We start from the raw sequence: 14912 nt of genomic DNA, 5'->3' as shown, positions 1-14912 counted from the left end.
CTGTCTGGAGAAGACAGTTGGAAGAGCGTTCCACTAAGGCATGGCAATCTCATCTGTGACCTGCCGATTTCAAAAATTACACTACTAACCTATAATCAAATGATGGCAGTACATTTGGTATAACCCACATATAGACTCTCAGCTAGATAACTGTTACCTATGACTCTAAAGTACATATTTCCAAGGCACAGGCTCATGGCTCAGAGTTAAACTAACTTGCAATTTAAATAGACACTGACTTGGATTAAAGCGTATTGGCTGGGTCCAGAGGCTCACACCTGTAATCCCAGCACTGTGGGAGGTCGAGGCGGGAGGATCACTTGAGCCCAGGAGTTTGAGACCAGCCTGAGCAACATGGCAAAACCCCATTTCCACACACACAAAAAATAATAATTAGCCAGAGATGGCGTGCACCTGTAGTCCCAGCTACTAAGGAGGCTGAGGTAGGTAGATCGATTGAGCCCAAGAGATAGAGGTTGCACTGAGCCTTGATCACGCCACTGCACTCCAGCCTGGAATTGGTATGATAATAAGATGCAGGAGTCAACATCCCACCCAACATTCTGGGTGACATAGCAAGACTGTGTCTCAAAAAAACATTGAAAACAAAGTGTAGTAAAAGCGTTTTTAAAATGGTGTCTCAAAAATAAAAAATAAAAAAATAGAAAAAAAAGAAGAAGAAAAAAAAACTGGTGTCTTGAGCCGCACGTGGTGGCTATTGCCTGTAATCCCAACACTTTGGGAGGCTGAGGCAGGAGGACCACTTGAGGCCAGGACTTCAAGACAGCTTGAGCAACATGGTAAGACCCGGTCTCTACCAAAAAAAAAAAAAAAGAAAAAGAAAAAGCTGGGTATGATAGTGCATGACTGTAGTCTTCACTTCTTGGAAGGCTGAGTTGTGAGGATCACTTAAATCCAGGAGTTTGAGGCGACAGTGAGCTATGATCGCACCACTGCACTTTAGTCTGGGCAACAGAGCAAGATCCTGCCTCTAAAACAAAATTTTAAAATAAGAAATAAAACTGGCACTTTGACATATCAGCTGTGAGGTGTGCCACAAGAAATCCTGACAGTGTTTTTTCTTGTGAGTGACGTACTTTTAAAATAAAATTACGGCCAGGCAGAGTGGCTCACACCTGTAATTCCAACACTTGGGGAGGCTGAGTCAAGTGGATCACTTTAGGTCAGGAGCTCAAGACCTGGGCAACACAGCAAAATCCCGTCTCTACTAAGACTTCCAAAATTAGCCAGGCATGATGGCGCACACCTGTAGCCCCAGCTATTCAGGTGGCTAAGGAAGGAAAATCACTTGAACCTGCGAGGCGGAGGTTGCAGTAAGCCAAGATCACGCCACTATACTCCAGCCTGGGTGACAGAGTGAGAGTCAGTCTCAAAATAATAAATAAATAAATATAAAAATAAAAATAAAACAGACTCAAAATTAGCACTATAATTTTTTTTTTTCAGGTAAGGTCTCACTCTTCGCCTAGGCTCATTGCAGTGGTGCGATCACAGCTCACTGGCAGCCTCAACCTCCCAGGCTCAAGCAATCCTCCCACCTCAGCCCCCTAAGTAGCTGAGACTACAGGTTCATGCCGCCATGTCCAGTTTTTTTTTTATTTAATTTTTTTGTGGAGGTGGTGTCCTAGGCTGGTCTCAAACTCCTGGGCTCAAGAGATCCACCCACCTCGGCCTCCTACTAAAGTGCAGATATTATAGGTATGAGCCACCATGCCCTGCCTAAAAAATTAATCTCATTTACTTGCATTTCCTCTTGACTAGGAACTCATGGGATGGTCCAAGGGTATGACCAACAGAGAACAGCTAGTCCTGATAGTTTAAAGTCAAATAGGTATGGGACTAAATCTCTGAACCACTGTATGAAACTGGGCAAATCACTGAAGTTATATTAGCTCTTCTTGAAATCTGTGGATTTCAAAAGGAAAAACCACCTACCTTATGGATATTTCAAGGATTAAATAGTACTATATGTTAGGGATGAGGGTAATATAGTGCCTGAAATACAGTTGGTGCTCAATGAAGATTATTAGTTACTTCTTTTCCCCTATATGGGAGTCCTGCATGGACCATCCTTAACATGAAATTTTAATCAACTGGCCAGTTTCAACCACCCTGTGAACTACCAAGCATGTATTACAACAAAACAACTTGCCACCATAGGGGCCAAATTATTCAACAAGTCACAATATTTAAGATATAACTGGCCGGGCATGGTGGCTCACGCCTGTAATCCCAGCACTTTGGGAGGCCGAGGAGGGCAGATCACCAGAGGTCAGGAGTTCAAGACCAGCCTGACCAATGTGGAGAAACCCCGTCTCTACTAAAAATACAAAAAAAAAAAAAAAAAAATTAGCCAGGGTGGTGGTGCATGCCTGTAATCCCAGCTACTCAGGAGGCTGAGGCAGGAGAATCGTTCGAACCCGGGAGGTGGAGGTTGTGGTGAGCTGAGATCATGCCAGTGTACTCCAGCCTGGGCAACAAGAGCGAAACTCCGTCTCAAAAAAAAAAAAAAAAAAAGATAGATAAAAGATATAACCAGGTCAGGTGCGGTGGCTCATGCCTGTAATGCCAGCACTTCGGGAGGCTGAGGTGGGTGGATCACGTGAGACCAGGAGTTCAAGAGCAGCCTGGCCAACATGTCGAAACCCCATCTCTACTAAAAACACAAAAGTTAGCTGGACATTGTGGCACATGCCCATAATCCCAGCTACTAGGGTGGCTGAGGCATGAGAATCACCTGAACCCGGAAGGCAGAGGTTGCAGTGAGCTGAGATCGTGCAACAGCACTCTAGCCTAAGTGACACAGTGAGACCCTGTCTCAAAAAAAAAAAAAGAAAAAAAGATATAACTAAAAAGTAAAAGCTTTGAACCACTCATGCAGATAAAAAATGTTAAGCCAAAGCCAGAAACTGAGGCCCTAAATTTATTTCTCCCTTCAATTTCCATTAGATTATAAATTCTATGAGGGCACGGGTCAATGTTTTTATTCACTACTATATCCCTAACACAGTATCTACTACACAGATGTTTATAAAGACATGCTTATGAACAAATTAATGTTCTTTAATCCTTTGCACCTGAATGCCTTCATCTATGAAAGAACACAAAATAATTTCTTCTGTTCTTGGGGAATGTTTTAACATTGCACATTATTTGATGCTATTATAAACAATTTGCTTTGTTTGTTTGTTTTTATTTCAACTGCCAATTGTTCATTGCTAGTATGAGAAATACAACTAGATCTTGCAAATTGACTTGTATTCTAGCTAAACTTAAATTCTAGTAGCTTTTTTATAGCTTACTTAGGGTTTTCTATGTGTACAATCATGACATCTAAAGAATAAATAGTTTTACTTTGTAAACTGTAAGATTATTCCTTTTACTTGCCTTATTTCATTGGCTAGGACCTCTGGCACATGTTTAATAGAGGTTGTGAAAACAATTATCATTGACTTGTTTGGAGTATTATATAGAAAGCATTCACTCTTTCATCCTAACTATGATGTTACTTACACATTTTTTATAAATGCCTTTCATCAGATTAAAGAAGTTCCCTTCTATTCCTTTGTTAGCTGAGAGCTTTTATCACAAATATCACTGAAGTTTGTCAAATGCTTTTTAGGGAACTATTACAAAGCCACTTAGCTTTTCTCCTTTATTCTATTAATATGGTGAATTACAATGACTTCTAACGCTAAATCAACTTTGCAACTGGGATAATCCAATTAGTTGTGTTTTTATCTACTGCTAGATTCAATTTTCTAATATCTTGTTAATCGTTTCTGCATATATACTGAGGGACACTGAGCTACAGTTTTCTTTTTTCCTAATGTCTTGGTCTGGTTTGGTATCAAGGTAATGCTGGCCTCAAAAATGTCTTGTGAAATTTGAAAAAAAAAAAGAAAAAAAATTGTATTATTTTTTCCTTAAACATTTGATAGAATTTACCAATAAAGCCATGTGGGTCTGGATTCTTCTTTTTAGAAAGACTTTGTTTGTTTGTGACAGTGATTGTGCCACTGCATTCCAGCCTCAACCTCCTGGGTTCAGGCAATCCTCCCACCTCAGTCTCTCAAGCAGCTGGGACCACAGGCGTGCACCACCACACCCGGCTAATTTTTATTTATTTATATTTTTTGTAGAGATGAGTCTCGCTATTTGCCCAGGCTGGTCTCAAACTCCTGGGCTCAAGTGATCCTCCTGCCTTGGCCTCCCAAAGTGCTGGGACCACAGCCATGAGTTACCGTGCCTGGCCTTGTGGGAAGACTTTTAATCTAATTTCTGTAATAAATATGGGATTATTCAGATTCGCATTCTTTTTTTCTTTTCTTTTTCTTCCAGTATTTTTGTGTTTCAGTATTTTTGTATTTTGCTGTTATTACCCAGGCTGGTCTCAGACTCCCAGACTCAAGTCCACCTTGGCGAACCAGAGTGCTGGGATTACAGGAGTGAGCCACCCGGCCTTGTTTTCTATCTCATTTACTTTAGCTCTTTATTATTTCTCTTCTATTTAGATTTCTCTTTCTATTACGGCAGAATGTTAGGTCACTGATTTTAGACCTTTCTTTTAAAGCTGAAGTTTCCTTCTAAAGCACTGTATTAGCTGTATCCCACAAATTTTGATATACTGTGTTTTCATTTTCATTTAGTTACAAAAATTTTCTACTATCCCACAAATTTTGATATATTGTTTTCATTTAGTTATGAATATTTTCTAATTTCTTTTGTGAATTCTTTGACCCAAAGGTTATTTTGAAGTATGTTATTTCACTTTCAAATATTTGGAGATTTTCCAGATATCTTTTTCATTTCTAGTTTAATTCCATTGTAGTCAGAGTAGACACTACATTTCAATCCTTTTAAATTTGTTGAAATGTGTTTTGCAGCCCAGCATATGGTCTATTTTGGTAAATGTTTCATGTGCACTTGAAAAGAATGTGGGCAGAGTATTCTATAAATGTCAATTAAGTATAGTCCATTGAGAGTATTGTCCAAATCTTCTATAACCTTACTGATTTTGTGCCTGCTTGTTCTATCAGTTATTGAGGGAGATGTTATAATTTCCAAATGTAATTGTGGATTTGTCTATTTCTCCTTTCAACTGTCAGTTTTTGCTTCCACTCTGTTACTGGATGCATATACATTTAGGACCGCTGTGTCTTCTCAAAAAATTGATCCTCCTTTCGTGATGAATTGTGCTTTATTACCCCTAGCAATATTTTTCTTGTTCTGAGGTCTCCTTTGTCTAATAAAATCACTCTAGCTTTTTTATACTTAGTGTTTATACTTAGCTTTTTTATACTTAGTGATACTGTTTATACAGTATCTTTTTCCATTCTTTTAAATATAAAGATATAATTATCCAGATGTGGTGGTACACACTTGTAGTCTTCCCTATTTGGGAGGCTGAGGCGGGAGGATCACTTGAGCCCAGGAGCTTAAGGCTGCAGTAAACTATGATCATAACTGCAAAGTGCCACTGCACGCCAGCTTGGGCAACATAGGGAGACCCACATCTCTTTGAAAAATAAAATCATAATAACAAAGTCCCAATCTAGGAAATTCATTGTAGTAAAAGGTTTGCTAGTAAAAGCAGGATCCCATTATAGCAAATGGCACTCTAAAAAGTTCTGTAAGAACGGCCCATAACAAAAATTTTGTTCTAATCTTTTATTTTAGAAATAAAGAAAACTTTGGAGAACTTGGTAAAATAAGTTTTTCACAAGAAATAAAAAATTTTTTTTTTTTTTTTTTAAGACAGAATCTCGTTCTGTCACCCAGGCTGGAATGCAGTTGCACGATCTTGGCTCACTGCAACCTCTGCCTCCCAGGTTCAAGCAATTCTCATGCCTCGGCCTCCCATGTAGCTGGGATTACAGGCACATGCCACCATGCCCAGCTAATTTTTTGTATTTTTAGTAGAGACAGGGTTTTACCATGTTGCCCAGGCTGGTCTCAAACTCCTGAGCTCAGGCAATCCGCCCACCTCAGCCTCACAAAGTGCTAGGATTACAGGCGTGAGCCACCTTGCCTGGCCAACAAATAATTCTATACAACAAATGGCTCCTTCAGTTCTCATCCAGAGTATGTAACAATTTTCTCTTTGTTTTCCTTACTGAGTACTGTCAGTAGGTAAAAAATAGGCTGGCACGGTGCCTAACACCTGTAATCCCAACGCTCTGGGAAGCTGAGGCGGGCGAATCACTTGAACCAAGGAGTTCGAGACCAGGCTGGGCAACATGGCAAAACACCATCTTTTTTTTCTTTTTTCTTTTGGTAAGATGGAGTCTTACTCTGTCACCCAGCCTGGAGTGTAGCAACTCAATCTTAGCTCACTGCAACCTCCGCCTCCTGGGTTCAAGCAATTCCTCTGTCTCAGCCTCCCAAGTAGCTGGGACAACAAGCGCACACCAACAAGCCTGGCTAATTTTTGTGTGATTAGTAGAGACAGGGTTTCACCGTGGTCGCCAGGCTGGTCTCCAACTCCTGACCTCGGGTGATCCACCCGCCTCAGCCTCCCAAAGTGCTGGGATTACAGGCATGACTCACCACGCCCGGCCAACCTCATCTTTACAAAAAATACAAAAATTAGCTGGGGACAGTGGTGCATGCCTGCGGTCCCAGCTACTCAGGGAGGCTGAGGTGGGAGGGTCTCTTGAGCCCCTGGAGGTTGAGGCTGCAGAGAGCCATGACTGTGCCACTGCACTCCAACCTGGGTGACAGAGAGAGACCATGTTTCAAACAAACAAATAAACCAAAGAAAACAGCTGATCAAGAGCTGAGACCTTTTAACTTTTGCTCCAGTATCAAGCAACACATACAGGTCCTACCTCACTTTTCCCCACATAAAATACTCTAATCATCTCTAGAAAAATCCTCTTCTAAAATCAGCTACCAAATAATAATACAGTATTCAAAAAGACAGGGCTTGGCTGGGCCCAATGGCTCACGCCTATAATCCCAGCACTTTGGGAGGCCAAGGCGGGTGGGGAACTTGAGGTCAGGAGTTCGAGACCAAAATGGCGAAACCCCACCTCTACTAAAAATACAAAAAATTAGCTGGGTGTGGTGGTGCACACCTGTAATCACAGCTACTTGGGAGGCTGAGAAAGGAGAATTGCTTGAACCCAGGAGGAAGAGGTTGCAGTGACCTGAGATTGTGCCATTGCACTCCAGCCTGGGCGACAGAGCAAGACTGTCTCAAAAAAAAAAAAAAAAGATAGGGCTTTATATGACACTATCAACTATGTTTAAGTTAACTAAATCTTTTAACTTTCTAATTCATTACATGGTGCTACTGTTTTCTCTCCAGGACCTAAAAAACTAGGAATTTTAACTTTTGATAATATGTATATTACAAATTAATTCCAATATCCCAAAACCTGAAAGCCCTAAGGAATCTGTTATAGTGAATGAAATTTTACTTGCACTAGTACTTGCAGAATTTAATGTGAGCCCTCATTTAAACCTATTTTACCCACACAGAATTCAAAAGAAATATGGACATTATCAGGTATAAAGGTTTGTTCTTCATATCTTCAGTAAGTCCAAGAGATAATAATGAGGATCTCTGAATTATTTTTTACCAACACAGTCTAGTTAAAATGTCAGATTGGGCTGGGCACAGTGGCTCACACCTGTAATCCCAGCACTTTGGGAGGCCGAGGTGGGTGGATCACCTGAGGTCAGGAGTTCGAGACTAGCCTGGCCAACAGGGTAAAACCCCATATCTACTAAAAATACAAAAGATTAGCTGGGCATGGTGGCACGGGACTGTAAACCCAACTACTCAGGAGGCTGAGGCAGCAGAATCACTTGATCCTTGGAGGTGGAGTTTGCAGTAAGCTGAGATCGTGCCACTGCACTCTAACCCGGGCAACAAGAGCAAAACTCTGTCTCAAAAAAATACAATACCATACCATACCATACCACACCATACCATACCACACCATACCATACCATACCATACCATACCATACCATACCATACCATACAAATGTCAGATAGACTTGACTTTAGCTCAACTTTTATCAACTCCTAACAGATAAAAGGATTTCAACTGCCTGTAGTAAAACTTACCACAAACTATCTAAAGGTCTGATTAATAAAATTGGAGAAATAAAGTACTGCTTAATAAATTCAGTCTAATAATGGGGGAAAAAGCCTTTTAAAACATGGTCTCAAGAGTGCGAGGAGTAACAGTAAAAGGTTGGGAATTAGATTTATTCCAGTCTCTTCCACAATGACTCTCCACACAACATCTCTAGTAATTATGTACATAGCTTCTGCTCAAATACTTCCTGTAAGAGAAAAATACTGTGTAGAGAAAAACAAAGCAGTGTGCTTAATTCAGGTCAACTAACTACAAGACAGTGGTTTCTTTAACCTACTTCGAGTCACAGAATATATTTTTTTTGTAAGACAGGGTCTCACTCTGGTACCGAAGCTGAAGTGTAGAAGTGCAAATACAACTCACTCTAGCCTTGACCTCAACCTCGAAGGCTCAGGTGATCCTCCCCCTTCAGCCTCCTGGATATAGGCACATGCCACCATGCCGGCTAATTGCTTGTATTTTTTGTAGAGATGGGGTTTCAGCACTTTGCCGAGGCTGGTCTCAAACTCCTGGGCTCAATGGTCCTCCTGCCTCAGCTGCCTAAAGTGCTGGGATTATAGGCATGAACCACTGTGCCCAGCCAAAGAACTTTTTAAGAATGTAATAAAACCATGGACTCTTTCTAAGGAAAATTTACATCCATATATATACACACACACAAATATCTACACATCATTTTACAGAGTTCAAGGACTCTGATGCCTGTCCACCCCTTGCCATATTTGACTAAGAGAGACAAATTCCTCCTCTCCATGGAGAAGAATGTGGCTATATCTACTAAAATCACAAATGCACATAACCTTGAAAAAAGCAACTGCACTTCTAGGGATTTATCCTGTAAACACAACTGAATGTGTGTTAAATGACATTATGTACAAGATTATTCACTATAGCACTATTTGTATCAACAAAACACTGCTGTCCATCTAAGTGTCCATCAACAGGAAACGGTTCAGACATACAATGAAATACAAAGCAGCCTTGAAAAAAAGAACAAAGAAGCTCTATATGTATGAATGTAAAACAATTCCTGGAATATCTTAAGCACGAGAAGCAAAATGCACAATAGTTTATATAATATAGTTGTATTTTTTAAAAATGGAAGGGTTGAATATGCATACGTATTTGCAGACATAGCTCTCAAATATAAGAAACTTAATAACAGTTGTCTCTAGGAAGGAAACCAGGCGGATAAGGGAGAAATGTAGAAGAGATGTTTCACTGTATATCTGTGAAAGATTCTGAATTTTGTACTATATATTAACTAGTAAAAAATTTTAATTTTTCGGCCAGGCACGATGGCTCACAACTGTAATCATATAGCACTTTGAGAGACAGAGGTGGGTGGATTGCCTGAGCTCAGGAGTTCGAGACCAAAGCCTGGACAACATGGTGTAACCCCGTCTCTACTAAAATACAAAAAAAAAAATTAGCTGGGCATGGTGGTGTGCGCCTGTAATCCCAGCTACTCGGGAGGCTGAGACAGGAGAATTGCTTGAACCTGGGAGGCAGAGGTTGCGGTGAGCCGAGATCATGACATTGCACTCCAGCCTGGGTAACAGAGTAAGACTCCATCTCCAAAATAATAATAATAATAATAATAATTTTTAAATTTTTTTAACAAATACCTAGACTTCAAGGAAACTACAAGATTAATTCCGTAAAAACAAGCCTCGGCCAGGCGTGGTGGCTCACGCATGTAATCCCATCACTTTGGGAGGCTAAGGTGGGAGGATCACTTGAGCCTGGGAAGCAGAGGTTGCAGTGAACCAAGACTGAGCCACTGCACTCCAGCCTGAGTGCCAGAGTGAGACTCTATCTTCAAAAAAAAAAAAAAAAAAAAAAAAAGCCTCTGCCCTGGACTCTAAACTCTTTTGCTAAGCTTCAAATCCAAGCTATCCTGTACTAATCATTCTTTAATTTATTCCTAATAATATTGTATCAAAATTTTTCTGAGGTTTTTTTTTTTTTGAGATGCAGTTTCCCTCCCGTTGCCCGGGCTAGAGTGCAATGGTGTGATCTTGGCTCACCGCCACCTCACCACGCCTGGCCATGAGGTTGTTTATCTACAGTAATCTTTCCCTTTGCTTTTTTTTTTTTTTTGGCAATAGGGTCTTGCCCTGTCACTCAGGCTGTAGCGCAATGGTGCAATCTTGGCTCACAGCAACCTCTGCCTCCAGGTTCAAGTGATCCTCCTGCCTCGGCCTCCCAGTAGTTGAGGTTACAAGTGCCCACCACCATGCCTATACAAAAAATTTTGTATTTTTTAGTAGAGACAGGGTTTCACAATGTTGGCCAGGCTGGTCTTAAACTCCTGACCTCCAGTGATTCACCTGCCTTGGTCTCCCAAAGTGCTAGGATGATAGGCATGAGCCACCACACCCAGTCAATCTAGAGTAATCTTAATTCTGCTTTCTGACCAATACACAATGAACAAGTTAATTATACTCCCTTATTCTGGGCTCATAATACCTTCCCATCAGCATATCCATCCTCAGCTATGTGCCATAGGCATCTGAGTCCCTGTTTGTCTGATTATAAATGCCTCAAGACTATACAATGCATCTGGGCCAGACACAGTGGCTCACGCCTGTAATCCCAGCACTTTGGGAGGCCGAGGCAGGTGAATCACTTGAGATGGGTGGCACCTGAGGTCAGGAGTTCAAGACCAACCTGGGCAACATGGTGAAACCCCTTCTCTATCAAAAATATTGGCCGGGTGCAGTGGCTTATGCCTGTAATCCCAACACTTTGAGAGGCCAAGGCAGGCAGATCCCTTGAGGCCAGGAGTTCGAGATCAGCCTGGCCAACAAGGTGAAACCCCATGTCTACTGAAAATACAAAAATCAGCCAGGTACAGTGACGCACGCCTGTAGCCCCAGCTACTCAGAAGGCTGAGGCACGAGAATCACCTGAACCCGGGAGATGGTGGTTGCAGTGCGTCAAGATCATGCCACTGCACTCCAGCCTGGGTAACACAAGACTGTCTCAAACAAACAAACAAATTAGCTTGGGGTGGTGGTGCCTGTCCCCGTAGTCCCATGTACCAGGAGGCTGAAGTGGAAGGATCACTTAGCCCCAGGGGTTGAGACTGCAGTGAACCATGATCGTGCCACTGCACTCCAGCCTAGGCAACAAAGGCCTTGTCTCAAAAAAAAAAAAAGTATACAGTACATCTGACTGATTTTTTAAAATTCCCCTAACAACCTAAATACAGTATAGATGTGTAAAAGTTGGTTGAACTCAACTGCTGCAAAATTTGGACACTTAACCTTTTGACACAGGCCGGGCACGGTGGCTCATGCCTGTAATTCCAGTGCTTTGGGAGGCCAAGGCGGGCAGAACACCTGAGGTCAGGAGTTCAAGACCAGCTGGGCCAACATGGTGAAACCCTGTTTCTACTAAAAATACAAAAAACAAGCCAGGTGCGGTGGCTCACACCTGTAATGTCAACACTTTGGGAGGCTGATGCAGGCGGATCACTTGCGGTCAGAAGTTGGAGACCAGCTTGGCCAAGATGGCGAAACCCTACTTAGTCTCCACTAAAATGCAAAAAATAGCCAGGCGTGGTGGCGAGCACCTGTAGTCCCAGCTACTCGGGAGGCTGAGGTATGTAAATTGCTTGAACCAGGGAGGCAGAGGTTGCAATAACCTGAGATCAAGCCATTACACTCCAACCTGGGCAAAGAGTGAGACTCCATCTCAAAAAAAAAAAAAAAAAAAAAAAAAAAATTTTGATACAGTTATTATCTCTTTTCCTTCATCTTAACCAGACACAAACAGGTCAAATGGCTTTTCAAAAGAAATTAACTGAGTATTTTGTGTTTTGTTCTAGCTGGTCAATTGTCAATATAATGGAGACTGGGTAAGTTAGTTTGACACTAGTAACTACTGCTAAATTTGAACATTAAATCTGGCTGAAGTTAATAACAGAAGACATCCTGAATTGGAGGATCCTGAGATCAGCTGTACCTTCAGATGATATTTTAATTCCACAATTAATCCTTAGTAGTCCTTTAGAGTCAGGTAGAACAGGAACTAAGTGATCAACAACACTGGCTGCAGTTTATGTACTAAAAGTCACACATATACGTTTTATAGAAGCAAAGTTATCAGTCATACAGTTCACATCCATTAAAACAGATACCAGCACCTTGTAATCTTTACACAGGCAACATTACCAGTCTTCAAAGGACTGATTATAATACTATTAGAGGCCATACTCATTTTTTTTTGAGACAGTCTCATTCAGTCACCTAGGCTGGAGTGCAATGGCCATCTTGGCTCACTGCTCCCTCCATTCCCTGGGCTGAAGTGATCCAGTGATAAGCATCATCTTTTATTACGACAACAATAAAATCTTAAGGTTGTGTTCACTTAATCTGGTTGCAGCTGGTCTTTTGGGAGGGAATAAGCTAGGGCCATCAATAAAATTCTCTTTGTAGAAAAAATTTTCTTTTCTTTTTTTTTTTTTTTTTGAGATGGAGTCTCGCTCTGCCGCCCGGGCTGGAGTGCAGTGGCCGGATCTCAGCTCACTGCAAGCTCCGCCTCCCGGGTTTACGCCATTCTCCTCCCTCAGCCTCCCGAGTAGCTGGGACTACAGGCGCCCGCCACCACGCCCGGCTAGCTTTTTGTATTTTTTTAGTAGAGACGGGGTTTCACCGTGTTAGCCAGGATAGTCTCGATCTCCTGACCTCGTGATCCACCCGTCTCGGCCTCCCAAAGTCCTGGGATTACAGGCTTGAGCCACCGCGCCCGGCCAGAAAAAATTTTCTTAAATGAAATAAAATCCAATACTCAATTTTAAAATAAAATTCTGGCTGGGCATGGTGGCTCATGCTTGTAATCCCAGCACTTTGGGAGGCTGAGGTGGGTGGATCACTTGAGGTCAAGAGTTCGAGACCAGTCTGGCCAGCGTGGTGAAACCCCATCTCTACTAAAAATACAAAAATTAGCCAGGCGTGACGGTACACACCTGTAGTCCCAGCTACTTGAGAGGCTGAGACAGGAGAATCGCTTGAACCCAGGAGACAGTAGTTAACAGTGAGCTGAGATCGGACCCCTGCACTCCAGCCTAGGCAACAGAGTGAGACCCTGTCTCAAAAACAAAATAAAATACAGTAAAACTCTAGTACAGCAAATATGGACAGTAAATGTGTGACACTCTAAAAGCAACCTATGGTTTGACTCACATGAAAGGCTATCCTATGCCTGGGAGCAGTGGCTCACGCCTGTAATCCCAACACTTTGGGAGGCCGAGGCAGGCGGATCACCTGAAGTCAGGAGTTCGAGACCAGCTTGGCCAATGTGGTGAAACCCCATCTTTACTAAAAATACAAAAATTAGCCAGGCATGGTGGTGGGCACCTGTAATCTCAGCTAGTTGGAAGGCTGAGGGAGGAGAATCGCTTGAACCTGGAGGTGGAGGTTGCAGTGAGCCGAGGTTGCACCATCGCGTTCCACCCTGGGTGGCAGAGCAAGACTCCATCTCAAAAACAAAAAGGCTATCCTGTGTAACTCGCCAAGTTACACAGTAGCTTAGTTCTTACTTACCGGGCCAATAATACTATTTGTAATAGTTGCAATTAGACTATCATTACTAGCTCATCTGCATCCGTTAACAGAATTTTTAAGACTTCTAAAGCTTTTGTAGAATGTGAGTTAAAAGAACCACTATTTTCTAGCTGTCCCTTATCAATAAGGCCTGAGAGGAGGTCAACAAGAGTATAGTTTAATATGATCCAACAATTCGACTTCTGGATCTGCAGCCACAAGAATTTAAAGCAGGGACTGTGAGACTACAGCCATTTTCATAGCAGTAGCATTTGTTTTTCATAGCACTATTCACAATAGCCAAATGGTCAAAGTAACCCAAGGGTCCATCAACAGATGAATAAACAAGATGTGGTATATGCATACAATGAAATATTACTCAGTCTTAAAAAGGAAATGAAATTCTGACATATACTACAACACAGATTAACCTTGAAGACACTATGCTAAGTGAAACAATCCAGTCAAAAGGATAAATACTGTTATGATTTCATTCACATTAGTACCTAGAGTAGTCAAATTCACAGAGATGGAAAAACAGAACGATAGTTGCCAGGGGTTTGAAAGAGAGGTGGAGAATGGGGAGTTATTGGCAGGTTTTTTTGCTGTTGTTGCTTCGTTTTTTGAGACGGAGTCTCGCTCTGTCACCCAGACTGGAGCGCAGTGGCATGATCTCGGCTCACTGCAACCTCCGCCTCCCAAGTTCAAGTGATTCTCTTGCATCAGCCTCCTAAGTAGCTGGGATTACAGGCACCCACCATACCTGGGTTATTTTTTTGTATTTTTGTAGAGACAGAGTTTCACCATGTTGGCCAGGCTGGTCTTGAACTTCTGACCTCTCAGGTGATCCACAAAACAAGGTACTTTTCTTGCTCCTATGGTATTTTTCTAACATCATTATTTTATTCTATGCAACCCATGTTCCCAAAAGGCTATATATATACAAAATGAAGGAAAGAATTTTGGCAGATTTTATCCTATAGAACTTTTGTTCCTGAAGGTTTATATTTTAACACTACCACTCACTCTTTCATACTACTAATACTTAACTGGAATTTTTGGAATTTATTATCCCCTATCACAAATCTGGCTTCCTCTTTTTGTGTAGTTCATCAAACATAAAATTCTTAAATTGGAAGTATCCAGAGAATTGAAATGACTCCTAAGTTAACTAGAGCTAGCTAACTTCTTAGCAGATTCTAGTATCAAAGCTATATTATTCCTAT

The 14912-nt window shown here is 41.6% G+C and overlaps 1 protein-coding gene across 9 annotated transcripts in view; it reads right to left on the bottom strand.

Moving 5' to 3' along the window:
* Positions 1-14912, bottom strand: part of TLK2 (tousled like kinase 2) — a 142517-nt gene that overhangs the window by 114685 nt on the left and 12920 nt on the right. The window lies entirely within an intron of this gene.

This window comes from Rhinopithecus roxellana, chromosome 19 (genome assembly GCF_007565055.1).
Source record: "Rhinopithecus roxellana isolate Shanxi Qingling chromosome 19, ASM756505v1, whole genome shotgun sequence".
In the NCBI taxonomy this organism is placed as follows: domain Eukaryota; kingdom Metazoa; phylum Chordata; class Mammalia; order Primates; family Cercopithecidae; genus Rhinopithecus; species Rhinopithecus roxellana.
The sequence above is the reverse complement of the archived record's forward strand: the minus strand, read 5'-3'. Positions and strand labels throughout refer to the sequence as shown.